Raw genomic sequence first — 26,356 nt, forward strand, 5'->3', positions numbered from 1 at the left:
CGCAATGTGATTTCTGCCCTGTGCTCTAAATGTCAACGTGAAGAAATATAAAAAAAAGGTCGGGTAGACGGCGAGAGTAACGTTGACTCTATAAGCGGTGCGACCGAGCCCGGACCAGATTCGGGACCTTCCAGTGGAAAGCCACCGCTGTTGTTGTTTCCATGGGATTCCCGCCTGGAGGTTCTTGCCTCAGCCGGCAGAACAGAGCCGACTCAGAACTGGCACAGACCGGGGGAGTCCGACTGTCTAATTAAAACAAAGCATTGCTAGGGCCGCTGGTTGGTGCTGACGCAATGTGATTTGTGCCCAGTGCTCTAAATGTCAACGTGAAGAAATATAAAAAAAAGGTCGGGTAGACGGCGAGAGTAACTATGACTCTATATGCGGAGCGGCCGAGCAGGGACCAGCGTCGGGACCTTCCTGTGGAAAGCCACAGCTGTGCTAGTTTCCATGGGCTTCGCGCCTGGAGGTTCTTGCCTCAGCCGGCAGATCAGAGCCGATTCAGAACTGGCACAGACCGGGGGAGTCTGACTGTCTACTTAAAACAAAGCATTGCTAGGGCCGCTTGTCGGTGCTTACGCAATGTGATTTCTGCCCTGTGCTCTAAATTTCAACGTGAAAAAATATAAAAAAGCGCAGGTAAACGGCGGGAGTAACTATGGCTTTATAAGCGGTGCGGCCGACCCGGACAGGAGTCGGTACCTCCGTGTGGAAAGCCACCGCTGTTGTTTCCATGGGATTCCCGCCTGGGGGTTCTTGCCTCAGCCAGCAGAACAGAGCCGACTCAGAACTGGCACAGACCGGGGGAATCCGACTGTCTACTTAAGCATTCCTAGGGCCGCTGGTCGGTGCTGACGCAATGTGATTTGTGCCCAGTGCTCTGAAAGTCAACGTGAAGAAATATAAAAAAGCTCGGGTAGACGGCGAGAGTAACTATGACTCTATATGCGGTGCGACCGAGCCCGGACCAGCGTCAGGACCTTCCTGTGGAAAGCCACAGCTGTGCTTGTTTCCAAGGGCTTCACGCCAGGAGGTTCTTGCTTCAGCCGGCAGAAAAGAGCCGACTCAGAACTGGCACAGACCGGGGGAATTCGACTGTTTAATTAAAACAAAGCATTGCTAGGGCCGCTGGTCGGTGCTGACGCAATCTGATTTGTGCCCAATGCTCTAAATGTCAACGTGAAGAAATATAAAAAAAGGTCGGGTAGACGGCGAGAGTAACTATGACTCTATAAGCGGTGCGACCGAGCCCGGTTCAGCGTCGGGACCTTCCTGTGGAAAGCCACCGCTGTTGTTTCCATGGGCTTCCCGCCTGGAGGTTCTTGCCTCAGCAGGCAGAACAGAGCCGACTCAGAACTGGCACAGACCGGGGGAATCCGACTGTCTACTTAAAACAAAGCATTGCTAGGGCCGCTGGTCGGTGCTGACGCAATGTGATTTCTGCCCTGTGCTCTAAATTTCAACTTTAAGAAATATAGAAAAGCGCGGGTAAACTGCGGGAGTAACTATAGCTCTATAAGCGGTGCGGCCGAACCCGGACCAGAGTCGGGACCTTCCTGTGGAAAGCCACCGCTGTTGTTTCCAACGGCTTCGCGCATGGAGGTTCTTGCTCCAGCCGGCAGAACAGAGGCGACTCAGAACTGACACAGACCGGGGGAATCGGACTGTCTAATTAAAACAACGCATTGCTAGGGCCGCTGGTCGGTGCTGACGCAATGTGATTTCTGCCCTGTGCTCTAAATGTCAACGTGAAGAAATATAAAAAAAAGGTCCGGTAGACGACGAGAGTAACTATGACTCTATAAGCGGTACGACCTAGCCTGGACCAGCGTCGGGACCTTCCTGTGGAAAGCCACCGCTGTTGTTGTTTCCATGGGCTTCGCACATGGAGGTTCTTGCTTCAGCCGGCAGAACAGAGGCGACTCAGAACTGGCACAGACCAGGGGAATCCGACTGTCTAATTAAAACAAAGCATTGCTAGGGCAGCTGGTTGGTGCTGACGCAATGTAATTCGCGCCCAGTGCTCTGAATGTCAACGTGAAGAAATATAAAAAAGCGCGGGTAGACGGTGGGAGTAACTATAACTCTATAAGTGGTACGACCTAGCCCGGACCAGCGTCGGGACCTTCCTGTGGAAAGCCACAGCTGTTGTTGTTTCCATGGGCTTCCCGCCTGGAGGTTCTTGCCTCAGCCGGGAGAACAGAGCCGACTCAGAACTGGCACAGACCGGGGGAATCGGACTGTCTAATTAAAACAAAGCATTGCTAGGGCCGCTTGCCGGTGCTGACGCAATGTGATTTGTGCCCAGTGCTCTAAATGTCAACGTGAAGAAATATAAAAAAAAAGTCGGGTAGACGGCGAAAGTAACTATGACTCTATAAGCGGAGCGGCCGTGCAGGTATTAGCGTTGGGACCTTCCTGTGGAAAGCCACAGCTGTGCTAGTTTCCATGGGCTTCGCGCCTGGAGGTTCTTGCCTCAGCCGGCAGAACAGAGCCGACTCAGAACTGGCACAGACCGGGGGAATCCGACTGTCTACTTAAAACAAAGCATTGCTAGGGCCGCTGGTCGGTGCTGACGCAATGTGATTTCTACCCTGTGCTCTAAATTTCAACGTGAAGAAATATAAAAAAGCGCGGGTAAACGGCGGGAGTAACTATGGCTGTATAAGCGGTGCGGCCGAACCCGGACCAGAGTCGGTACCTTGCTGTGGAAATCCACCGCTGTTGTTTCCATGGGAATCCCGCCTGGAGGTTCTTGCCTCAGCCGGCAGAACAGAGCCGACTCAGAATTGGCACAGACCGGAGGAATCCGACTGTCTACTTAAAACAAAGCATTGCTAGGGCCGCTGGTCGGTGCTGACGCAATGTGATTTCTGCCCTGTGCTCTAAATTTCAACGTGAAGAAATATAAAAAAGCGCGGGTAAACGGCGGGAGTAACTATGGCTGTATAAGCGGTGCGGCCGAACCCGGACCAGCGTCGGGACCTTCCTGTGGAAAGCCACAGCTGTGCTTGTTTACAAGGGCTTCGCGCCAGGAGGTTCTTGCTTCAGCCGGCAGAAAAGAGCCGACTCACAACTGGCACAGACCGGGGGAATCCAACTGTCTAATTAAAACAAAGCATTTCTAGGGCCGCTGGTCGGTTCTGACGCAATGTGATTTGTGCCCAGTGCTCTTACTGTCAACGTGAAGATATATAAAAAAAGGTCGGGTAGACGGCGAGAGTAACTATAACTCTATAAGAGGTGCGACCGAGCCCGGACCAGCGTCGGGACCTTCCTGTGCAAAACCACCGCTGTTGTTTTCATGGGCTTCCCGCCTGGAGGTTCTTGCCTCAGCCGGCAGAACAGAGCCGACTCAGAACTGGCACAGACCGGGGGAATCCGACTGTCTACTTAAAACAAAGCATTGCTAGGGCCGCTTATCGGTGCTGACGCAATGTGATTTGTGCCCTGTGCTCCAAATTTCAACGTTAAGAAATATAAAAAAGCGCGGGTAAACGGCGGGAGTAACTATGGCTCTATAAGTGGTGCGGCCGAACCCGGACCAGAGTCGGGACCTTCCTGTGGAAAGCCACCACTGTTGTTTCCATGGGCTTCCCGCATGGAGGTTCTTGCTCCAGCCGGCCGAACAGAGGCGACTCAGAACTGGCACAGACCGGAGGTATCCGACTGTCTAATTAAAACAAAGCATTGCTAGGGCCGCTGGTCGGTGCAGACACAATGTGATTTGTGCCCAGTGCTTTGAATGTCAACGTGAAGAAATATAAAAAAGCGCGGGTAGACAGCGGGAGTAACTATGACGCTATAAGCGGTGCGACCGAGCCCGGACCAGCGTCGGGACCTTCCTGTGGAAAGCCACAACTGTGCTTGTTTCCATGGGCTTCGCGCCACGAGGTTCTTGCTTCAGCCGGCAGAAAAGAGCTGACTCAGAACTGGCACAGACCGGGGAATCTGACTGTCTAATTAAAACAAAACATTGCGAGCGCCGCTGGTCGGTGCTGCCGCAATGTGATTTCTGCCCTGTGCTCTAAATGTCAACGTGAAGAAATATAAAGAAGCGTGGGTAGGCGGCGGGAGTAACTAAGACTCTATAAGCGGAGCGGCCGAGCAGGGACCAGCGTCGGGACCTTCCTGTGGAAAGCCACAGCTGTGCTAGTTTCCATGGGCTTCGCGCCTGGAGGTTCTTGCTTCAGCCGGCAGAACAGAGCCGACTCAGAACTGGCACAGACCGGGGGATCTGACTGTCTAATTAAAACAAAGCATTGCTAGGGCCGCTGGTCGGTGCTGACGCAATGTGATTTCTGCCCTGTGCTCTAAATGTCAACGTGAAGAAATATAAAAAAAAGGTCGGGTAGACGGCGAGAGTAACTAAGACTCTATAAGCGGAGCGGCCGAGCAGGGACCAGCGTCGGGACCTTCCTGTGGAAAGCCACAGCTGTGCTAGTTTCCATGGGCTTCGCGCCTGGAGGTTCTTGCCTCAGCCGGCAGAACAGAGCCGACTCAGAACTCGCACAGACCGGGGGAATCCGACTGTCTACTTAAAACAAAGCATTGCTAGGGCCGCTGGTCGGTGCTGACGCAATGTGATTTCTGCCCTGTGCTCTAAAGTTCGACGTGAAGAAATATAAAAAAGCGCGGGTAAACGGCGGCAGTAACTATGGCTCTATAAGCGGTGCGGCCGAACCCGGACAGGAGTCGGTACCTTCCTGTGGAAAGCCAAAGCTGTTGTTTCCATGGGATTCCCGCCTGGAGGTTCTTGCCTCAGCCGGCAGAACAGAGCCGCCTCAGAACTGGCACATACCGGGGGAATCCGACTGTCTACTCAAAACAAAGCATTGCTAGGGCCGCTGGTCGGTGCTGACGCAATGTGATTTCTGCCCTGTGCTCTAAATTTCGACGTGAAGAAATATAAAAAAGCGCGGGTAAACGGCGGCAGTAACTATGGCTCTATAAGCGGTGCGGCCGAACCCGGACAGGAGTCGGGACCTTCCTGTGGAAAGCCACCACTGTTGTTTCCATGGGCTTCGCGCATGGAGGTTCTTGCTCCAGCCGGCAGAACAGAGGCGACTCAGAACTGGCACAGACCGGGGGAATCCGACTGTCTAATTAAAACAAAGCATTGCTAGGGCCGCTGGTCGGTGCTGACACAATGTGATTTGTGCCCAGTGCTTTGAATGTCAACGTGAAGAAATATTAAAAAGCGCGGGTAGACAGCGGGAGTAACTATGACGCTATAAGCGGTGCGGCCGAACCCGGACCAGCGTCGGGACCTTCCTGTGGAAAGCCACAGCTGTGCTTGTTTCCAAGGGCTTCGCGCCAGGAGGTTCTTGCTTCAGCCGGCAGAAAAGAGCCGACTCAGAACTGGCACAGACCGGGGGAATCCAACTGTCTAATTAAAACAAAGCATTGCTAGGGCCGCTGGTCGGTTCTGACGCAATGTGATTTGTGCCCAGTGTTCTTAATGTCAACGTGAAGATATATAAAAAAAGGTCGGGTAGACGGCGAGAGTAACTATAACTCTATAAGAGGTGCGACCGAGCCCGGACCAGCGTCGGGACCTTCCTGTGGAAAGCCACCGCTGTTGTTTTCATGGGCTTCCCGCCTGGAGGTTCTTGCCTCAGCCGGCAGAACAGAGCCGACTCAGAACTGGCACAGACAGGGGGAATCCGACTGTCTACTTAAAACAAAGCATTGCTAGGGCCGCTTATCGGTGCTGACGCAATGTTATTTCTGCCCTGTGCTCCAAATTTCAACGTTAAGAAATATAAAAAAGCGCGGGTGAACGGCGGGAGTAACTATGGCTCTATAAGTGGTGCGGCCGAACCCGGACCAGAGTCGGGACCTTCCTGTGGAAAGCCACCACTGTTGTTTCCATGGGCTTCGCGCATGGAGGTTCTTGCTCCAGCCGGCAGAACAGAGGCGACTCAGAACTGGCACAGACCGGGGGAATCCGACTGTCTAATTAAAACAAAGCATTGCTAGGGCCGCTTGCCAGTGCTGACGCAATGTGATTTGTGCCCAGTGCTCTAAATGTCAACGTGAAAAATATAAAAAAAAAGTCGGGTAGACGGCGAAAGTAACTATGACTCTATAAGCGGAGCGGCCGTGCAGGTATTAGCGTTGGGACCTTCCTGTGGAAAGCCACAGCTGTGCTAGTTTCCAAGGGCTTCGCGCCTGGAGGTTCTTGCCTCACCCGGCAGAACAGAGCCGACTCAGAACTGGCACAGACCGGGGGAATCCGACTGTCTACTTAAAACAAAGCATTGCTAGGGCCGCTGGTCGGTGCTGACGCAATGTGATTTCTACCCTGTGCTCTAAATTTCAACGTGAAGAAATATAAAAAAGCGCGGGTAAACGGCGGGAGTAACTATTGCTGTATAAGCGGTGCGGCCGAACCCGGACCAGAGTCGGTACCTTGCTGTGGAAAGCCACCGCTGTTGTTTCCATGGGAATCCCGCCTGGAGGTTCTTGCCTCAGCCGGCAGAACAGAGCCGACTCAGAATTGGCACAGACCGGGGGAATCCGACTGTCTACTTAAAACAAAGCATTGCTAGGGCCGCTGGTCGGTGCTGACGCAATGTGATTTCTGCCCTGTGCTCTAAATTTCAACGTGAAGAAATATAAAAAAGCGCGGGTAAACGGCGGGAGTAACTATGGCTGTATAAGCGGTGCGGCCGAACCCGGACCAGCGTCGGGACCTTCCTGTGGAAAGCCACAGCTGTGCTTGTTTCCAAGGGCTTCGCGCTAGGAGGTTCTTGCTTCAGCCGGCAGAAAAGAGCCGACTCAGAACTGGCACAGACCGGGGGAATCCAACTGTCTAATTAAAACAAAGCATTGCTAGGGCCGCTGGTCGGTTCTGACGCAATGTGATTTGTGCCCAGTACTCTTAATGTCAACGTGAAGATATATAAAAAAAAGGTCGGGTAGACGGCGAGAGTAACTATAACTCTATAAGAGGTGCGACCGAGCCCGGACCAGCGTCGGGACCTTCCTGTGCAAAGCCACCGCTGTTGTTTTCATGGGCTTCCCGACTGGAGGTTCTTGCCTCAGCCGGCAGAACAGAGCCGACTCAGAACTGGCACAGACCGGGGGAATCCGACTGTCTACTTAAAACAAAGCATTGCTAGGGCCGCTTATCGGTGCTGACGCAATGTGATTTCTGCCCTGTGCTCCAAATTTCAACGTTAAGAAATATAAAAAAGCGCGGGTAAACGGCGGGAGTAACGATGGCTTTATAAGTGGTGAGGCCGAACCCGGACCAGAGACGGGACCTTCCTGTGGAAAGCCACCACTGTTGTTTCCATGGGCTTCGCGCATGGAGGTTCTTGCTCCAGCCGGCAGAACAGAGGCGACTCAGAACTGGCACAGACCGGGGGAATCCGACTGTCTAATTAAAACAAAGCATTGCTAGGGCCGCTGGTCGGTGCTGACACAATGTGATTTGTGCCCAGTGCTTTGAATGTCAACGTGAAGAAATATAAAAAAGCGCGGGTAGACAGCGGGAGTAACTATGACGCTATAAGCGGTGCGACCGAGCCCGGACCAGCGTCGGGACCTTCCTGTGGAAAGCCACAACTGTGCTTGTTTCCATGGGCTTCGCGCCACGAGGTTCTTGCTTCAGCCGGCAGAAAAGAGCTGACTCAGAACTGGCACAGACCGGGGAATCTGACTGTCTAATTAAAACAAAACATTGCGAGCGCCGCTGGTCGGTGCTGACGCAATGTGATTTCTGCCCTGTGCTCTAAATGTCAAAGTGAAGAAATATAAAGAAGCGTGGGTAGGCGGCGGGAGTAACTAAGACTCTATAAGCGGAGCGGCCGAGCAGGGACCAGCGTCGGGACCTTCCTGTGGAAAGCCACAGCTGTGCTAGTTTCCATGGGCTTCGCGCCTGGAGGTTCTTGCTTCAGCCAGCAGAACAGAGCCGACTCAGAACTGGCACAGACCGGGGGATCTGACTGTCTAATTAAAACAAAGCATTGCTAGGGCCACTGGTCGGTGCTGACGCAATGTGATTTCTGCCCTGTGCTCTAAATGTCAACGTGAAGAAATATAAAGAAGCGTGGGTAGGCGGCGGGAGTAACTAAGACTCTATAAGCGGAGCGGCCGAGCAGGGACCAGCGTCGGGACCTTCCTGTGGAAAGCCACAGCTGTGCTAGTTTCCATGGGCTTCGCGCCTGGAGGTTCTTGCCTCAGCCGGCAGAACAGAGCCGACTCAGAACTCGCACAGACCGGGGGAATCCGACTGTCTACTTAAAACAAAGCATTGCTAGGGCCGCTGGTCGGTGCTGACGCAATGTGATTTCTGCCCTGTGCTCTAAAGTTCGACGTGAAGAAATATAAAAAAGCGCGGGTAAACGGCGGCAGTAACTATGGCTCTATAAGCGGTGCGGCCGAACCCGGACAGGAGTCGGTACCTTCCTGTGGAAAGCCAAAGCTGTTGTTTCCATGGGATTCCCGCCTGGAGGTTCTTGCCTCAGCCGGCAGAACAGAGCCGCCTCAGAACTGGCACATACCGGGGGAATCCGACTGTCTAATTAAAACAAAGCATTGCTAGGGCCGCTGGTCGGTTCTGACGCAAAGTGATTGGTGCCCAGTGTTCTTAATGTCAACGTGAAGATATATAAAAAAGGTCGGGTAGACGGCGAGAGTAACTATAACTCTATAAGAGGTGCGACCGAGCCCGGACCAGCGTCGGGACCTTCCTGTGGAAAGCCACCGCTGTTGTTTTCATGGGCTTCCCGCCTGGAGGTTCTTCCCTCAGCCGGCAGAACAGAGCCGACTCAGAACTGGCACAGACAGGCGGAATCCGACTGTCTACTTAAAACAAAGCATTGCTAGGGCCGCTTATCGGTGCTGACGCAATGTTATTTCTGCCCTGTGCTCCAAATTTCAACGTTAAGAAATATAAAAAAGCGCGGGTGAACGGCGGGAGTAACTATGGCTCTATAAGTGGTGCGTCCGAACCCGGACCAGAGTCGGGACCTTCCTGTGGAAAGCCACCACTGTTGTTTCCATGGGCTTCGCGCATGGAGGTTCTTGCTCCAGCCGGCAGAACAGAGGCGACTCAGAACTGGCACAGACCGGGGGAATCCGACTGTCTAAATAAAACAAAGCATTGCTAGGGCCGCTGGTCGGTGCTGACACAATGTGATTTGTGCCCAGTCCTCTGAATGTCAACGTGAAGAAATATAAAAAAGCGCGGGTAGACAGCGGGAGTAACTATGACGCTATAAGCGGTGCGACCGAGCCCGGACCAGCGTCGGGACCTTCCTGTGGAAAGCCACAACTGTGCTTGTTTCCATGGGCTTCGCGCCACGAGGTTCTTGCTTCAGCCGTCAGAAAAGAGCTGACTCAGAACTGGCACAGACCGGGGAATCTGACTGTCTAATTAAAACAAAACATTGCGAGCGCCGCTGGTCGGTGCTGACGCAATGTGATTTCTGCCCTGTGCTCTAAATGTCAACGTGAAGAAATATAAAAAAGCGTGGGTAGGCGGCGGGAGTAACTAAGACTCTATAAGCGGAGCGGCCGAGCAGGGACCAGCGTCGGGACCTTCCTGTGGAAAGCCACAGCTGTGCTAGTTTCCATGGGCTTCGCGCCTGGAGGTTCTTGCTTCAGCCGGCAGAACAGAGCCGACTCAGAACTCGCACAGACCGGGGGAATCCGACTGTCTACTTTAAACAAAGCATTGCTAGGGCCGCTGGTCGGTGCTGACGCAATGTGATTTCTGCCCTGTGCTCTAAATTTCGACGTGAAGAAATATAAAAAAGCGCGGGTAAACGGCGGCAGTAACTATGGCTCTATAAGCGGTGCGGCCGAACCCGGACAGGAGTCGGTACCTTCCTGTGGAAAGCCAAAGCTGTTGTTTCCTTGGGATTCCCGCCTGGAGGTTCTTGCCTCAGCCGGCAGAACAGAGCCGACTCAGAACTGGCACATACCGGGGGAATCCGACTGTCTACTCAAAACAAAGCATTGCTAGGGCCGCTGGTCGGTGCTGACGCAATGTGATTTGTGCCCAGTGCTCTGAATGTCAACGTGAAGAAATATAAAAATGCTCGGTAGATGGCGAGAGTAACTATGACTCTATACGCGGTGCGACCGAGCCCGGACCAGCGTCGGGACCTTCCTGTGGAAAGCCACAGCTGTGCTTGTTTCCAAGGGCTTCGCGCCAGGAGGTTCTTGCTTCAGCCGGCAGAAAAGAGCCGACTAAGAACTGGCACAGACCGGGGGAATCCGACTGTTTAATTAAAATGAAGCATTGCGAGCGCCGCTGGTCGGTGCTGACGCATTGTGGTTTCTGCCCTGTGCTCTGAATGTCAACGTGAAGAAATATAAAGAAGTGTGGGAAGACGGCGGGAGTAACTAATACTTTATAAGCGGAGCGGCCGAGCAGGGACCAGCGTCGGGACCTTCCTGTGGAAAGCCACAGCTGTGCTAGTTTCCATGGGCTTCGCGCATGGAGGTTCTTGCTCCAGCCGGCAGAACAGAGGCGACTCAGAACTGGCACAGACCGGGGGAATCCGACTGTCTAATTAAAACAAAGCATTGCTAGGGCCGCTGGTCGGTGCTGACACAATGTGATTTGTGCCCAGTGCTTTGAATGTCAACGTGAAGAAATATAAAAAAGCGCGGGTAGACAGCGGGAGTAACTATGACGCTATAAGCGGTGCGGCCGAACCCGGACCAGCGTCGGGACCTTCCTGTGGAAAGCCACAGCTGTGCTTGTTTCCAAGGGCTTCGCGCCAGGAGGTTCTTGCTTCAGCCGGCAGAAAAGAGCCGACTCAGAACTGGCACAGACCGGGGTAATCCAACTGTCTAATTAAAACAAAGCATTGCTAGGGCCGCTGGTCGGTTCTGACGCAATGTGATTTGTGCCCAGTGCTCTTAATGTCAACGTGAAGATATATAAAAAAAGGTCGGGTAGACGGCGAGAGTAACTATAACTCTATAAGAGGTGCGACCGAGCCCGGACCAGCGTCGGGACCTTCCTGTGGAAAGCCACCGCTGTTGTTTTCATGGGCTTCCCGCCTGGAGGTTCTTGCCTCAGCCGGCAGAACAGAGCCGACTCAGAACTGGCACAGACCGGGGGAATCCGACTGTCTACTTAAACCAAAGCATTGCTAGGGCCGCTTATCGGTGCTGAGGCAATGTGATTTCTGCCCTGTGCTCCAAATTTCAACGTTAAGAAATATAAAAAAGCGCGGGTAAACGGCGGGAGTAACTATGGCTCTAAAAGTGGTGCGGCCGAACCCGGACCAGAGTCGGGACCTTCCTGTGGAAAGCCACCACTGTTGTTTCCATGGGCTTCGCGCATGGAGGTTCTTGCTCCAGCCGGCAGAACAGAGGCGACTCAGAACTGGCACAGACCGGGGGAATCCGACTGTCTAATTAAAACAAAGCATTGCTAGGGCCGCTGGTCGGTGCTGACACAATGTGATTTGTGCCCAGTGCTTTGAATGTCAACGTGAAGAAATATAAAAAATCGCGGGTAGACAGCGGGAGTAACTATGACGCTATAAGCGGTGCGGCCGAACCCGGACCAGCGTCGGGACCTTCCTGTGGAAAGCCACAGCTGTGCTTGTTTCCAAGGGCTTCGCGCCAGGAGGTTCTTGCTTCAGCCGGCAGAAAAGAGCCGACTCAGAACTAGCACAGACCGGGGGAATCCAACTGTCTAATTAAAACAAAGCATTGCTAGGGCCGCTGGTCGGTTCTGACGCAATGTGATTTGTGCCCAGTGTTCTTAATGTCAACGTGAAGATATATAAAAAAAGGTCGGGTAGACGGCGAGAGTAACTATAACTCTATAAGAGGTGCGACCGAGCCCGGACCAGCGTCGGGACCTTCCTGTGGAAAGCCACCGCTGTTGTTTTCATGGGCTTCCCGCCTGGAGGTTCTTGCCTCAGCCGGCAGAACAGAGCCGACTCAGAACTGGCACAGACCGGGGGAATCCGACTGTCTACTTAAAACAAAGCATTGCTAGGGCCGCTTATCGGTGCTGACGCAATGTGATTTCTGCCCTGTGCTCCAAATTTCAACGTTAAGAAATATAAAAAAGCGCGGGTAAACGGCGGGAGTAACTATGGCTCTATAAGTGGTGCGGCCGAACCCGGACCAGAGTCGGGACCTTCCTGTGGAAAGCCACCACTGTTGTTTCCATGGGCTTCGCGCATGGAGGTTCTTGCTTCAGCCGGCAGAACAGAGGCGACTCAGAACTGGCACAGACCGGGGGAATCCGACTGTCTAATTAAAACAAAGCATTGCTAGGGCCGCTGGTCGGTGCTGACACAATGTGATTTGTGCCCAGTCCTCTGAATGTCAACGTGAAGAAATATAAAAAAGCGCGGGTAGACAGCGGGAGTAACTATGACGCTATAAGCGGTGCGACCGAGCCCGGCCCAGCGTCGGGACCTTCCTGTGGAAAGCCACAACTGTGCTTGTTTCCATGGGCTTCGCGCCACGAGGTTCTTGCTTCAGCCGTCAGAAAAGAGCTGACTCAGAACTGGCACAGACCGGGGAATCTGACTGTCTAATTAAAACAAAACATTGCGAGCGCCGCTGGTCGGTGCTGACGCAATGTGATTTCTGCCCTGTGCTCTAAATGTCAACGTGAAGAAATATAAAAAAGCGTGGGTGGGCGGCGGGAGTAACTAAGACTCTATAAGCGGAGCGGCCGAGCAGGGACCAGCGTCGGGACCTTCCTGTGGAAAGCCACAGCTGTGCTAGTTTCCATGGGCTTCGCGCCTGGAGGTTCTTGCTTCAGCCGGCAGAACAGAGCCGACTCAGAACTCGCACAGACCGGGGGAATCCGACTCTCTACTTAAAACAAAGCATTGCTAGGGCCGCTGGTCGGTGCTGACGCAATGTGATTTCTGCCCTGTGCTCTAAATTTCGACGTGAAGAAATATAAAAAAGCGCGGGTAAACGGCGGCAGTAACTATGGCTCTATAAGCGGTGCGGCCGAACCCGGACAGGAGTCGGTACCTTCCTGTGGAAAGCCAAAGCTGTTGTTTCCATGGGATTCCCGCCTGGAGGTTCTTGCCTCAGCCCGCAGAACAGAGCCGACTCAGAACTGGCACATACCGGGGGAATCCGACTGTCTACTCAAAACAAAGCATTGCTAGGGCCGCTGGTCGGTGCTGACGCAATGTGATTTGTGCCCAGTGCTCTGAATGTCAACGTGAAGAAATATAAAAATGCTCGGTAGATGGCGAGAGTAACTATGACTCTATACGCGGTGCGACCAAGCCCGGACCAGCGTCGGGACCTTCCTGTGGAAAGCCACAGCTGTGCTTGTTTCCAAGGGCTTCGCGCCAGGAGGTTCTTGCTTCAGCCGGCAGAAAAGAGCCGACTAAGAACTGGCACAGACCGGGGGAATCCGACTGTTTAATTAAAACGAAGCATTGCGAGCGCCGCTGGTCGGTGCTGACGCATTGTGGTTTCTGCCCTGTGCTCTGAATGTCAACGTGAAGAAATATAAAGAAGTGTGGGTAGACGGCGGGAGTAACTAATACTTTATAAGCGGAGCGGCCGAGCAGGGACCAGCGTCGGGACCTTCCTGTGGAAAGCCACAGCTGTGCTAGTTTCCATGGGCTTCACGCCAGGAGGTTCTTGCTTCAGCCGGCAGAACAGAGCCGACTCAGAACTGGCACAGACCGGGGGAATCCGACTGTTTAATTAAAACAAAGCATTGCTAGGGCCGCTGGTTGGTGCTGATGCAATGTGATTCGTGCCAGTGCTCTGAATGTCAACGTGCAGAAATATAAAAAAGCGCGGGTACATGGCGGGAGTAACTATGACTCTATAAGCGGTACGACCTAGCCTGGACCAGCGTCGGGACCTTCCTGTGGAAAGCCACCGCTGTTGTTGTTTCCATGGGCTTCGCACATGGAGGTTCTTGCTTCAGCCGGCAGAACAGAGGCGACTCAGAACTGGCACAGACCGGGGGAATCCGACTGTCTAATTAAAACAAAGCATTGCTAGGGCAGCTGGTCGGTGCTGACGCAATGTGATTTGCGCCCCGTGCTCTGAATGTCAACGTGAAGAAATATAAAAAAGCGCGGGTAGACGGTGGGAGTAACTATGACTCTATAAGTGGTACGACCTAGCCCGGACAAGCGTCGGGACCTTCCAGTGGAAAGCCACCGCTGTGGTTTCCATGGGATTCCCGCCTGGGGGTTCTTGCCTCAGCCGGCAGAACAGAGCCGACTCAGAACTGGCACAGACCGGGGGAATCCGACTGTCTACTTAAAACAAAGCATTCCTAGGGCCGCTGGTCGGTGCTGATGCAATGTGATTTGTGCCCAGTGCTCTGAATGTCAACGTGAAGAAATATAAACAAGCTCGAGTAGACGGCGAGAGTAACTATGACTCTATATGCGGTGCGACCGAGCCCGGACCAGCGTCAGGACCTTCCTGTGGAAAGCCACAGCTGTGCTTGTTTCCAAGGGCTTCACGCCAGGAGGTTCTTGCTTCAGCCGGCAGAAAGAGCCGACTCAGAACTGGCACAGACCGGGGGAATCCGACTGTCTAATTAAAACAAAGCATTGCTAGGGCCGCTGGTCGGTGCTGACGCAATGTGATTTCTGCACTGTGCTCTAAATGTCAACGTGAAGAAATATAAAAAAAAGGTCGGGTAGACGGCGAGAGTAACTATGACTCTATAAGCGGTGCGACCGAGCCCGGACGAGATTCGGGACCTTCCTGTGGAAAGCCACCGCTGTTGTTTCCATGGGCTTCGCGCCGGGAGGTTCTTGCCTCAGCCGGCAGAACAGAGCCGACTCAGAACTGGCACAGACCGGGGGAATCCGACTGTCTACTTAAAACAAAGCATTCCTAGGGCCGCTGGTCGGTGCTGACGCAATGTGATTTGTGCCCAGTGCTCTGAATGTCAACGTGAAGAAATATAAAAAAAAGGTCTGGTAGACGGCGAGAGTAACTATGACTCTATGCGCGGTGCGACCGAGCCCGGACCAGCGTCGGGACCTTCCTGTGGAAAGCCACAGCTGTGCTTGTTTCCAAGGGATTCGCGCCAGGAGGTTCTTGCTTCAGCCGGCAGAAAAGAGCCGACTAAGAACTGGCACAGACCGGGGGAATCCGACTGTTTAATTAAAACAAAGCATTGCGAGCGCCGCTGATCGGTGCTGACGCATTGTGATTTCTGCCCTGTGCTCTGAATGTCAACGTAAAGAAATATAAAGAAGCGTGGGTAGACGGTGGGAGTAACTATGACTCTATAAGTGGTGCGACCAAACCCGGACCAGCGTCGGGACCTTCCTGTGGAAAGCCACAGCTGTGCTTGTTTCCATGGTCTTCGCGCCACGAGGTTCTTGCTTCAGCCGGCAGAAAAGAGCTCACTCAGAACTGGCACAGACCGGGGAATCTGACTGTCTAACTAAAACAAAGCATTGCGAGCGCCGCTGGTAGGTGCGGACGCAATGTGATTTCTGCCCTGTGCTCTGAATGTTTACGTGAAGAAATATAAAAAAGCACGGGTAGACGGCGAGACTAACTATGACTCTATATGCGGTGCGACCGAGCCCGGACCAGCGTCGGGACCTTCCTGTGGAAAGCCACAGCTGTGCTAGTTTCCATGGGCTTCGCGCCAGGACGTTCTTGCTTCAGCCGGCAGAAAAAAGCCGACTCAGAACTGGCACAGACCGGGGGAATTCGACTGTCTAATTAAAACTAAGCATTGCTAGAGCCGCTGGTCGGTGCTGACGCAATGTGATTTGTGCCCAGTGCTCTATATGTCAACGTGAAGAAATATAAAAAAAAGGTCGGGTAGACGGCGAGAGTAACTATGACTCTATAAGCGGTGCGACCGAACACGGACCAGCGTCGGGACCTTCCAGTGGAAAGCCACCGCTGTTGTTTCCATGGGCTTCCCGCCTGGAGGTTCTTGCCTCAGCCGGCAGAACAGAGCCGACTCAGAACTGGCACAGACCGGGGGAATCCGACTGTCTACTTAAAACAAAGCATTGCTAGGGCCGCTTATCGGTGCTGACGCAATGTGATTTCTGCCCTGTGCTCCAAATTTCAACGTTAAGAAATATAAAAAAGCGCGGGTAAACGGCGGGAGTAACGATGGCTTTATAAGTGGTGAGGCCGAACCCGGACCAGAGACGGGACCTTCCTGTGGAAAGCCACCACTGTTGTTTCCATGGGCTTCGCGCATGGAGGTTCTTGCTCCAGCCGGCAGAACAGAGGCGACTCAGAACTGGCACAGACCGGGGGAATCCGACTGTCTAATTAAAACAAAGCATTGCTAGGGCCGCTGGTCGGTGCTGACACAATGTGATTTGTGCCCAGTGCTTTGAATGTCAACGTGAAGAAATATAAAAAAGCGCGGGTAGACAGCGGGAGTAACTATGACGCTATAAGCGGTGCGACCGAGCCCGGACCAGCGTCGGGACCTTCCTGTGGAAAGCCACAACTGTGCTTGTTTCCATGGGCTTCGCGCCACGAGGTTCTTGCTTCAGCCGGCAGAAAAGAGCTGACTCAGAACTGGCACAGACCGGGGAATCTGACTGTCTAATTAAAACAAAACATTGCGAGCGCCGCTGGTCGGTGCTGACGCAATGTGATTTCTGCCCTGTGCTCTAAATGTCAAAGTGAAGAAATATAAAGAAGCGTGGGTAGGCGGCGGGAGTAACTAAGACTCTATAAGCGGAGCGGCCGAGCAGGGACCAGCGTCGGGACCTTCCTGTGGAAAGCCACAGCTGTGCTAGTTTCCATGGGCTTCGCGCCTGGAGGTTCTTGCTTCAGCCAGCAGAACAGAGCCGACTCAGAACTGGCACAGACCGGGGGATCTGACTGTCTAATTAAAACAAAGCATTGCTAGGGCCACTGGTCGGTGCTGACGCAATGTGATTTCTGCCCTGTGCTCTAAATGTCAACGTGAAGAAATATAAAGAAGCGTGGGTAGGCGGCGGGAGTAACTAAGACTCTATAAGCGGAGCGGCCGAGCAGGGACCAGCGTCGGGACCTTCCTGTGGAAAGCCACAGCTGTGCTAGTTTCCATGGGCTTCGCGCCTGGAGGTTCTTGCCTCAGCCGGCAGAACAGAGCCGACTCAGAACTCGCACAGACCGGGGGAATCCGACTGTCTACTTAAAACAAAGCATTGCTAGGGCCGCTGGTCGGTGCTGACGCAATGTGATTTCTGCCCTGTGCTCTAAAGTTCGACGTGAAGAAATATAAAAAAGCGCGGGTAAACGGCGGCAGTAACTATGGCTCTATAAGCGGTGCGGCCGAACCCGGACAGGAGTCGGTACCTTCCTGTGGAAAGCCAAAGCTGTTGTTTCCATGGGATTCCCGCCTGGAGGTTCTTGCCTCAGCCGGCAGAACAGAGCCGCCTCAGAACTGGCACATACCGGGGGAATCCGACTGTCTACTCAAAACAAAGCATTGCTAGGGCCGCTGGTCGGTGCTGACGCAATGTGATTTCTGCCCTGTGCTCTAAATTTCGACGTGAAGAAATATAAAAAAGCGCGGGTAAACGGCGGCAGTAACTATGGCTCTATAAGCGGTGCGGCCGAACCCGGACAGGAGTCGGGACCTTCCTGTGGAAAGCCACCACTGTTGTTTCCATGGGCTTCGCGCATGGAGGTTCTTGCTCCAGCCGGCAGAACAGAGGCGACTCAGAACTGGCACAGACCGGGGGAATCCGACTGTCTAATTAAAACAAAGCATTGCTAGGGCCGCTGGTCGGTGCTGACACAATGTGATTTGTGCCCAGTGCTTTGAATGTCAACGTGAAGAAATATAAAAAAGCGCGGGTAGACAGCGGGAGTAACTATGACGCTATAAGCGGTGCGGCCGAACCCGGACCAGCGTCGGGACCTTCCTGTGGAAAGCCACAGCTGTGCTTGTTTCCAAGGGCTTCGCGCCAGGAGGTTCTTGCTTCAGCCGGCAGAAAAGAGCCGACTCAGAACTGGCACAGACCGGGGGAATCCAACTGTCTAATTAAAACAAAGCATTGCTAGGGCCGCTGGTCGGTTCTGACGCAAAGTGATTGGTGCCCAGTGTTCTTAATGTCAACGTGAAGATATATAAAAAAGGTCGGGTAGACGGCGAGAGTAACTATAACTCTATAAGAGGTGCGACCGAGCCCGGACCAGCGTCGGGACCTTCCTGTGGAAAGCCACCGCTGTTGTTTTCATGGGCTTCCCGCCTGGAGGTTCTTCCCTCAGCCGGCAGAACAGAGCCGACTCAGAACTGGCACAGACAGGCGGAATCCGACTGTCTACTTAAAACAAAGCATTGCTAGGGCCGCTTATCGGTGCTGACGCAATGTTATTTCTGCCCTGTGCTCCAAATTTCAACGTTAAGAAATATAAAAAAGCGCGGGTGAACGGCGGGAGTAACTATGGCTCTATAAGTGGTGCGTCCGAACCCGGACCAGAGTCGGGACCTTCCTGTGGAAAGCCACCACTGTTGTTTCCATGGGCTTCGCGCATGGAGGTTCTTGCTCCAGCCGGCAGAACAGAGGCGACTCAGAACTGGCACAGACCGGGGGAATCCGACTGTCTAAATAAAACAAAGCATTGCTAGGGCCGCTGGTCGGTGCTGACACAATGTGATTTGTGCCCAGTCCTCTGAATGTCAACGTGAAGAAATATAAAAAAGCGCGGGTAGACAGCGGGAGTAACTATGACGCTATAAGCGGTGCGACCGAGCCCGGACCAGCGTCGGGACCTTCCTGTGGAAAGCCACAACTGTGCTTGTTTCCATGGGCTTCGCGCCACGAGGTTCTTGCTTCAGCCGTCAGAAAAGAGCTGACTCAGAACTGGCACAGACCGGGGAATCTGACTGTCTAATTAAAACAAAACATTGCGAGCGCCGCTGGTCGGTGCTGACGCAATGTGATTTCTGCCCTGTGCTCTAAATGTCAACGTGAAGAAATATAAAAAAGCGTGGGTAGGCGGCGGGAGTAACTAAGACTCTATAAGCGGAGCGGCCGAGCAGGGACCAGCGTCGGGACCTTCCTGTGGAAAGCCACAGCTGTGCTAGTTTCCATGGGCTTCGCGCCTGGAGGTTCTTGCTTCAGCCGGCAGAACAGAGCCGACTCAGAACTCGCACAGACCGGGGGAATCCGACTGTCTACTTTAAACAAAGCATTGCTAGGGCCGCTGGTCGGTGCTGACGCAATGTGATTTCTGCCCTGTGCTCTAAATTTCGACGTGAAGAAATATAAAAAAGCGCGGGTAAACGGCGGCAGTAACTATGGCTCTATAAGCGGTGCGGCCGAACCCGGACAGGAGTCGGTACCTTCCTGTGGAAAGCCAAAGCTGTTGTTTCCTTGGGATTCCCGCCTGGAGGTTCTTGCCTCAGCCGGCAGAACAGAGCCGACTCAGAACTGGCACATACCGGGGGAATCCGACTGTCTACTCAAAACAAAGCATTGCTAGGGCCGCTGGTCGGTGCTGACGCAATGTGATTTGTGCCCAGTGCTCTGAATGTCAACGTGAAGAAATATAAAAATGCTCGGTAGATGGCGAGAGTAACTATGACTCTATACGCGGTGCGACCGAGCCCGGACCAGCGTCGGGACCTTCCTGTGGAAAGCCACAGCTGTGCTTGTTTCCAAGGGCTTCGCGCCAGGAGGTTCTTGCTTCAGCCGGCAGAAAAGAGCCGACTAAGAACTGGCACAGACCGGGGGAATCCGACTGTTTAATTAAAATGAAGCATTGCGAGCGCCGCTGGTCGGTGCTGACGCATTGTGGTTTCTGCCCTGTGCTCTGAATGTCAACGTGAAGAAATATAAAGAAGTGTGGGAAGACGGCGGGAGTAACTAATACTTTATAAGCGGAGCGGCCGAGCAGGGACCAGCGTCGGGACCTTCCTGTGGAAAGCCACAGCTGTGCTAGTTTCCATGGGCTTCGCGCATGGAGGTTCTTGCTCCAGCCGGCAGAACAGAGGCGACTCAGAACTGGCACAGACCGGGGGAATCCGACTGTCTAATTAAAACAAAGCATTGCTAGGGCCGCTGGTCGGTGCTGACACAATGTGATTTGTGCCCAGTGCTTTGAATGTCAACGTGAAGAAATATAAAAAAGCGCGGGTAGACAGCGGGAGTAACTATGACGCTATAAGCGGTGCGGCCGAACCCGGACCAGCGTCGGGACCTTCCTGTGGAAAGCCACAGCTGTGCTTGTTTCCAAGGGCTTCGCGCCAGGAGGTTCTTGCTTCAGCCGGCAGAAAAGAGCCGACTCAGAACTGGCACAGACCGGGGTAATCCAACTGTCTAATTAAAACAAAGCATTGCTAGGGCCGCTGGTCGGTTCTGACGCAATGTGATTTGTGCCCAGTGCTCTTAATGTCAACGTGAAGATATATAAAAAAAGGTCGGGTAGACGGCGAGAGTAACTATAACTCTATAAGAGGTGCGACCGAGCCCGGACCAGCGTCGGGACCTTCCTGTGGAAAGCCACCGCTGTTGTTTTCATGGGCTTCCCGCCTGGAGGTTCTTGCCTCAGCCGGCAGAACAGAGCCGACTCAGAACTGGCACAGACCGGGGGAATCCGACTGTCTACTTAAACCAAAGCATTGCTAGGGCCGCTTATCGGTGCTGAGGCAATGTGATTTCTGCCCTGTGCTCCAAATTTCAACGTTAAGAAATATAAAAAAGCGCGGGTAAACGGCGGGAGTAACTATGGCTCTAAAAGTGGTGCGGCCGAACCCGGACCAGAGTCGGGACCTTCCTGTGGAAAGCCACCACTGTTGTTTCCATGGGCTTCGCGCATGGAGGTTCTTGCTCCAGCCGGCAGAACAGAGGCGACTCAGAACTGGCACAGACCGGGGGAATCCGACTGTCTAATTAAAACAAAGCATTGCTAGGGCCGCTGGTCGGTGCTGACACAATGTGATTTGTGCCCAGTGCTTTGAATGTCAACGTGAAGAAATATAAAAAATCGCGGGTAGACAGCGGGAGTAACTATGACGCTATAAGCGGTGCGGCCGAACCCGGACCAGCGTCGGGACCTTCCTGTGGAAAGCCACAGCTGTGCTTGTTTCCAAGGGCTTCGCGCCAGGAGGTTCTTGCTTCAGCCGGCAGAAAAGAGCCGACTCAGAACTAGCACAGACCGGGGGAATCCAACTGTCTAATTAAAACAAAGCATTGCTAGGGCCGCTGGTCGGTTCTGACGCAATGTGATTTGTGCCCAGTGTTCTTAATGTCAACGTGAAGATATATAAAAAAAGGTCGGGTAGACGGCGAGAGTAACTATAACTCTATAAGAGGTGCGACCGAGCCCGGACCAGCGTCGGGACCTTCCTGTGGAAAGCCACCGCTGTTGTTTTCATGGGCTTCCCGCCTGGAGGTTCTTGCCTCAGCCGGCAGAACAGAGCCGACTCAGAACTGGCACAGACCGGGGGAATCCGACTGTCTACTTAAAACAAAGCATTGCTAGGGCCGCTTATCGGTGCTGACGCAATGTGATTTCTGCCCTGTGCTCCAAATTTCAACGTTAAGAAATATAAAAAAGCGCGGGTAAACGGCGGGAGTAACTATGGCTCTATAAGTGGTGCGGCCGAACCCGGACCAGAGTCGGGACCTTCCTGTGGAAAGCCACCACTGTTGTTTCCATGGGCTTCGCGCATGGAGGTTCTTGCTTCAGCCGGCAGAACAGAGGCGACTCAGAACTGGCACAGACCGGGGGAATCCGACTGTCTAATTAAAACAAAGCATTGCTAGGGCCGCTGGTCGGTGCTGACACAATGTGATTTGTGCCCAGTCCTCTGAATGTCAACGTGAAGAAATATAAAAAAGCGCGGGTAGACAGCGGGAGTAACTATGACGCTATAAGCGGTGCGACCGAGCCCGGCCCAGCGTCGGGACCTTCCTGTGGAAAGCCACAACTGTGCTTGTTTCCATGGGCTTCGCGCCACGAGGTTCTTGCTTCAGCCGTCAGAAAAGAGCTGACTCAGAACTGGCACAGACCGGGGAATCTGACTGTCTAATTAAAACAAAACATTGCGAGCGCCGCTGGTCGGTGCTGACGCAATGTGATTTCTGCCCTGTGCTCTAAATGTCAACGTGAAGAAATATAAAAAAGCGTGGGTGGGCGGCGGGAGTAACTAAGACTCTATAAGCGGAGCGGCCGAGCAGGGACCAGCGTCGGGACCTTCCTGTGGAAAGCCACAGCTGTGCTAGTTTCCATGGGCTTCGCGCCTGGAGGTTCTTGCTTCAGCCGGCAGAACAGAGCCGACTCAGAACTCGCACAGACCGGGGGAATCCGACTCTCTACTTAAAACAAAGCATTGCTAGGGCCGCTGGTCGGTGCTGACGCAATGTGATTTCTGCCCTGTGCTCTAAATTTCGACGTGAAGAAATATAAAAAAGCGCGGGTAAACGGCGGCAGTAACTATGGCTCTATAAGCGGTGCGGCCGAACCCGGACAGGAGTCGGTACCTTCCTGTGGAAAGCCAAAGCTGTTGTTTCCATGGGATTCCCGCCTGGAGGTTCTTGCCTCAGCCCGCAGAACAGAGCCGACTCAGAACTGGCACATACCGGGGGAATCCGACTGTCTACTCAAAACAAAGCATTGCTAGGGCCGCTGGTCGGTGCTGACGCAATGTGATTTGTGCCCAGTGCTCTGAATGTCAACGTGAAGAAATATAAAAATGCTCGGTAGATGGCGAGAGTAACTATGACTCTATACGCGGTGCGACCAAGCCCGGACCAGCGTCGGGACCTTCCTGTGGAAAGCCACAGCTGTGCTTGTTTCCAAGGGCTTCGCGCCAGGAGGTTCTTGCTTCAGCCGGCAGAAAAGAGCCGACTAAGAACTGGCACAGACCGGGGGAATCCGACTGTTTAATTAAAACGAAGCATTGCGAGCGCCGCTGGTCGGTGCTGACGCATTGTGGTTTCTGCCCTGTGCTCTGAATGTCAACGTGAAGAAATATAAAGAAGTGTGGGTAGACGGCGGGAGTAACTAATACTTTATAAGCGGAGCGGCCGAGCAGGGACCAGCGTCGGGACCTTCCTGTGGAAAGCCACAGCTGTGCTAGTTTCCATGGGCTTCACGCCAGGAGGTTCTTGCTTCAGCCGGCAGAACAGAGCCGACTCAGAACTGGCACAGACCGGGGGAATCCGACTGTTTAATTAAAACAAAGCATTGCTAGGGCCGCTGGTTGGTGCTGATGCAATGTGATTCGTGCCAGTGCTCTGAATGTCAACGTGCAGAAATATAAAAAAGCGCGGGTACATGGCGGGAGTAACTATGACTCTATAAGCGGTACGACCTAGCCTGGACCAGCGTCGGGACCTTCCTGTGGAAAGCCACCGCTGTTGTTGTTTCCATGGGCTTCGCACATGGAGGTTCTTGCTTCAGCCGGCAGAACAGAGGCGACTCAGAACTGGCACAGACCGGGGGAATCCGACTGTCTAATTAAAACAAAGCATTGCTAGGGCAGCTGGTCGGTGCTGACGCAATGTGATTTGCGCCCCGTGCTCTGAATGTCAACGTGAAGAAATATAAAAAAGCGCGGGTAGACGGTGGGAGTAACTATGACTCTATAAGTGGTACGACCTAGCCCGGACAAGCGTCGGGACCTTCCAGTGGAAAGCCACCGCTGTGGTTTCCATGGGATTCCCGCCTGGGGGTTCTTGCCTCAGCCGGCAGAACAGAGCCGACTCAGAACTGGCACAGACCGGGGGAATCCGACTGTCTACTTAAAACAAAGCATTCCTAGGGCCGCTGGTCGGTGCTGATGCAATGTGATTTGTGCCCAGTGCTCTGAATGTCAACGTGAAGAAATATAAACAAGCTCGAGTAGACGGCGAGAGTAACTATGACTCTATATGCGGTGCGACCGAGCCCGGACCAGCGTCAGGACCTTCCTGTGGAAAGCCACAGCTGTGCTTGTTTCCAAGGGCTTCACGCCAGGAGGTTCTTGCTTCAGCCGGCAGAAAGAGCCGACTCAGAACTGGCACAGACCGGGGGAATCCGACTGTCTAATTAAAACAAAGCATTGCTAGGGCCGCTGGTCGGTGCTGACGCAATGTGATTTCTGCACTGTGCTCTAAATGTCAACGTGAAGAAATATAAAAAAAAGGTCGGGTAGACGGCGAGAGTAACTATGACTCTATAAGCGGTGCGACCGAGCCCGGACGAGATTCGGGACCTTCCTGTGGAAAGCCACCGCTGTTGTTTCCATGGGCTTCGCGCCGGGAGGTTCTTGCCTCAGCCGGCAGAACAGAGCCGACTCAGAACTGGCACAGACCGGGGGAATCCGACTGTCTACTTAAAACAAAGCATTCCTAGGGCCGCTGGTCGGTGCTGACGCAATGTGATTTGTGCCCAGTGCTCTGAATGTCAACGTGAAGAAATATAAAAAAAAGGTCTGGTAGACGGCGAGAGTAACTATGACTCTATGCGCGGTGCGACCGAGCCCGGACCAGCGTCGGGACCTTCCTGTGGAAAGCCACAGCTGTGCTTGTTTCCAAGGGATTCGCGCCAGGAGGTTCTTGCTTCAGCCGGCAGAAAAGAGCCGACTAAGAACTGGCACAGACCGGGGGAATCCGACTGTTTAATTAAAACAAAGCATTGCGAGCGCCGCTGATCGGTGCTGACGCATTGTGATTTCTGCCCTGTGCTCTGAATGTCAACGTGAAGAAATATAAAGAAGCGTGGGTAGACGGTGGGAGTAACTATGACTCTATAAGTGGTGCGACCAAACCCGGACCAGCGTCGGGACCTTCCTGTGGAAAGCCACAGCTGTGCTTGTTTCCATGGTCTTCGCGCCACGAGGTTCTTGCTTCAGCCGGCAGAAAAGAGCTCACTCAGAACTGGCACAGACCGGGGAATCTGACTGTCTAACTAAAACAAAGCATTGCGAGCGCCGCTGGTAGGTGCGGACGCAATGTGATTTCTGCCCTGTGCTCTGAATGTTTACGTGAAGAAATATAAAAAAGCACGGGTAGACGGCGAGACTAACTATGACTCTATATGCGGTGCGACCGAGCCCGGACCAGCGTCGGGACCTTCCTGTGGAAAGCCACAGCTGTGCTAGTTTCCATGGGCTTCGCGCCAGGACGTTCTTGCTTCAGCCGGCAGAAAAAAGCCGACTCAGAACTGGCACAGACCGGGGGAATTCGACTGTCTAATTAAAACTAAGCATTGCTAGAGCCGCTGGTCGGTGCTGACGCAATGTGATTTGTGCCCAGTGCTCTATATGTCAACGTGAAGAAATATAAAAAAAAGGTCGGGTAGACGGCGAGAGTAACTATGACTCTATAAGCGGTGCGACCGAACACGGACCAGCGTCGGGACCTTCCAGTGGAAAGCCACCGCTGTTGTTTCCATGGGCTTCCCGCCTGGAGGTTCTTGCCTCAGCCGGCAGAACAGAGCCGACTCAGAACTGGCACAGACCGGGGGAATCCGACTGTCTACTTAAAACAAAGCATTGCTAGGGACGCTGGTCGGTGCTGACGCAATGTGATTTCTGCCCTGTGCTCTAAATTTCAACGTTAGAAATATAAAAAAGCGCGGGTAAACGGCGGGAGTAACTATAGCTCTATAAGCGGTGCGGCCGAACCCGGACCAGAGTCGGGACCTTCCTGTGGAAAGCCACCGCTGTTGTTTCCATTGGCTTCGCGCATGGAGGTTCTTGCTCCAGCCGGCAGAACAGAGGCGACTCAGAACTGGCACAGACCGGGGGAATCCGACTGTTTAATTAAAACAAAGCATTGCTAGGGCCGCAGGTCGGTGCTGCCACAATGTGATTTGTGCCCAGTGCTCTGAATGTCAACGTGAAGAAATATAAAGAAGCGCGGGTAGACGGCCGGAGTAACTATGACTCTATCAGCGGTGCGACCGAGCCCGGACCAGCGTCGGGACCTTCCTGTGGAAAGCAATAGCTGTGCTTGTTTCCATGGGCTTTGCGCCACGAGGTTCTTGCTTCAGCCGGCAGAAAAGAGCTGACTCAGAACTGGCACAGACCGGGGAATCTGACTGTCTAATTAAAACAAAGCATAGCGAGCGCCGCTGGTCGGTGCTGACGCATTGTGATTTCTGCCCTGTGCTCTGAATGTCAACGTGAAGAAATATAAAGAAGCGTGGGTAGACGGAGGGAGTAACTAAGACTCTATAAGCGGAGCGGCCGAGCAGGGACCAGCGTCGGGACCTTCCTGTGGAAAGCCACAGCTGTGCTAGTTTCCATGGGCTTCGCGCCTAGAGGTTCTTGCTTCAGCCGGCAGAACAGAGCCGACTCAGAACTGGCACAGACCGGGGGATCTGACTGTCTAATTAAAACAAAGCATTGCTAGGGCCGCTGGTCGGTGCTGACGCAATATGATTTTTGCCCTGTGCTCTAAATGTCAACGTGAAGAAATATAAAAAAAAGGTCGGGTAGACG

Source organism: Haemaphysalis longicornis, unplaced genomic scaffold, assembly GCF_048455015.1.
Source record: "Haemaphysalis longicornis isolate Haplotype H1 unplaced genomic scaffold, Haemaphysalis longicornis Haplotype H1 scaffold_6, whole genome shotgun sequence".
Classification (NCBI taxonomy): Eukaryota; Metazoa; Arthropoda; class Arachnida; order Ixodida; family Ixodidae; genus Haemaphysalis; species Haemaphysalis longicornis.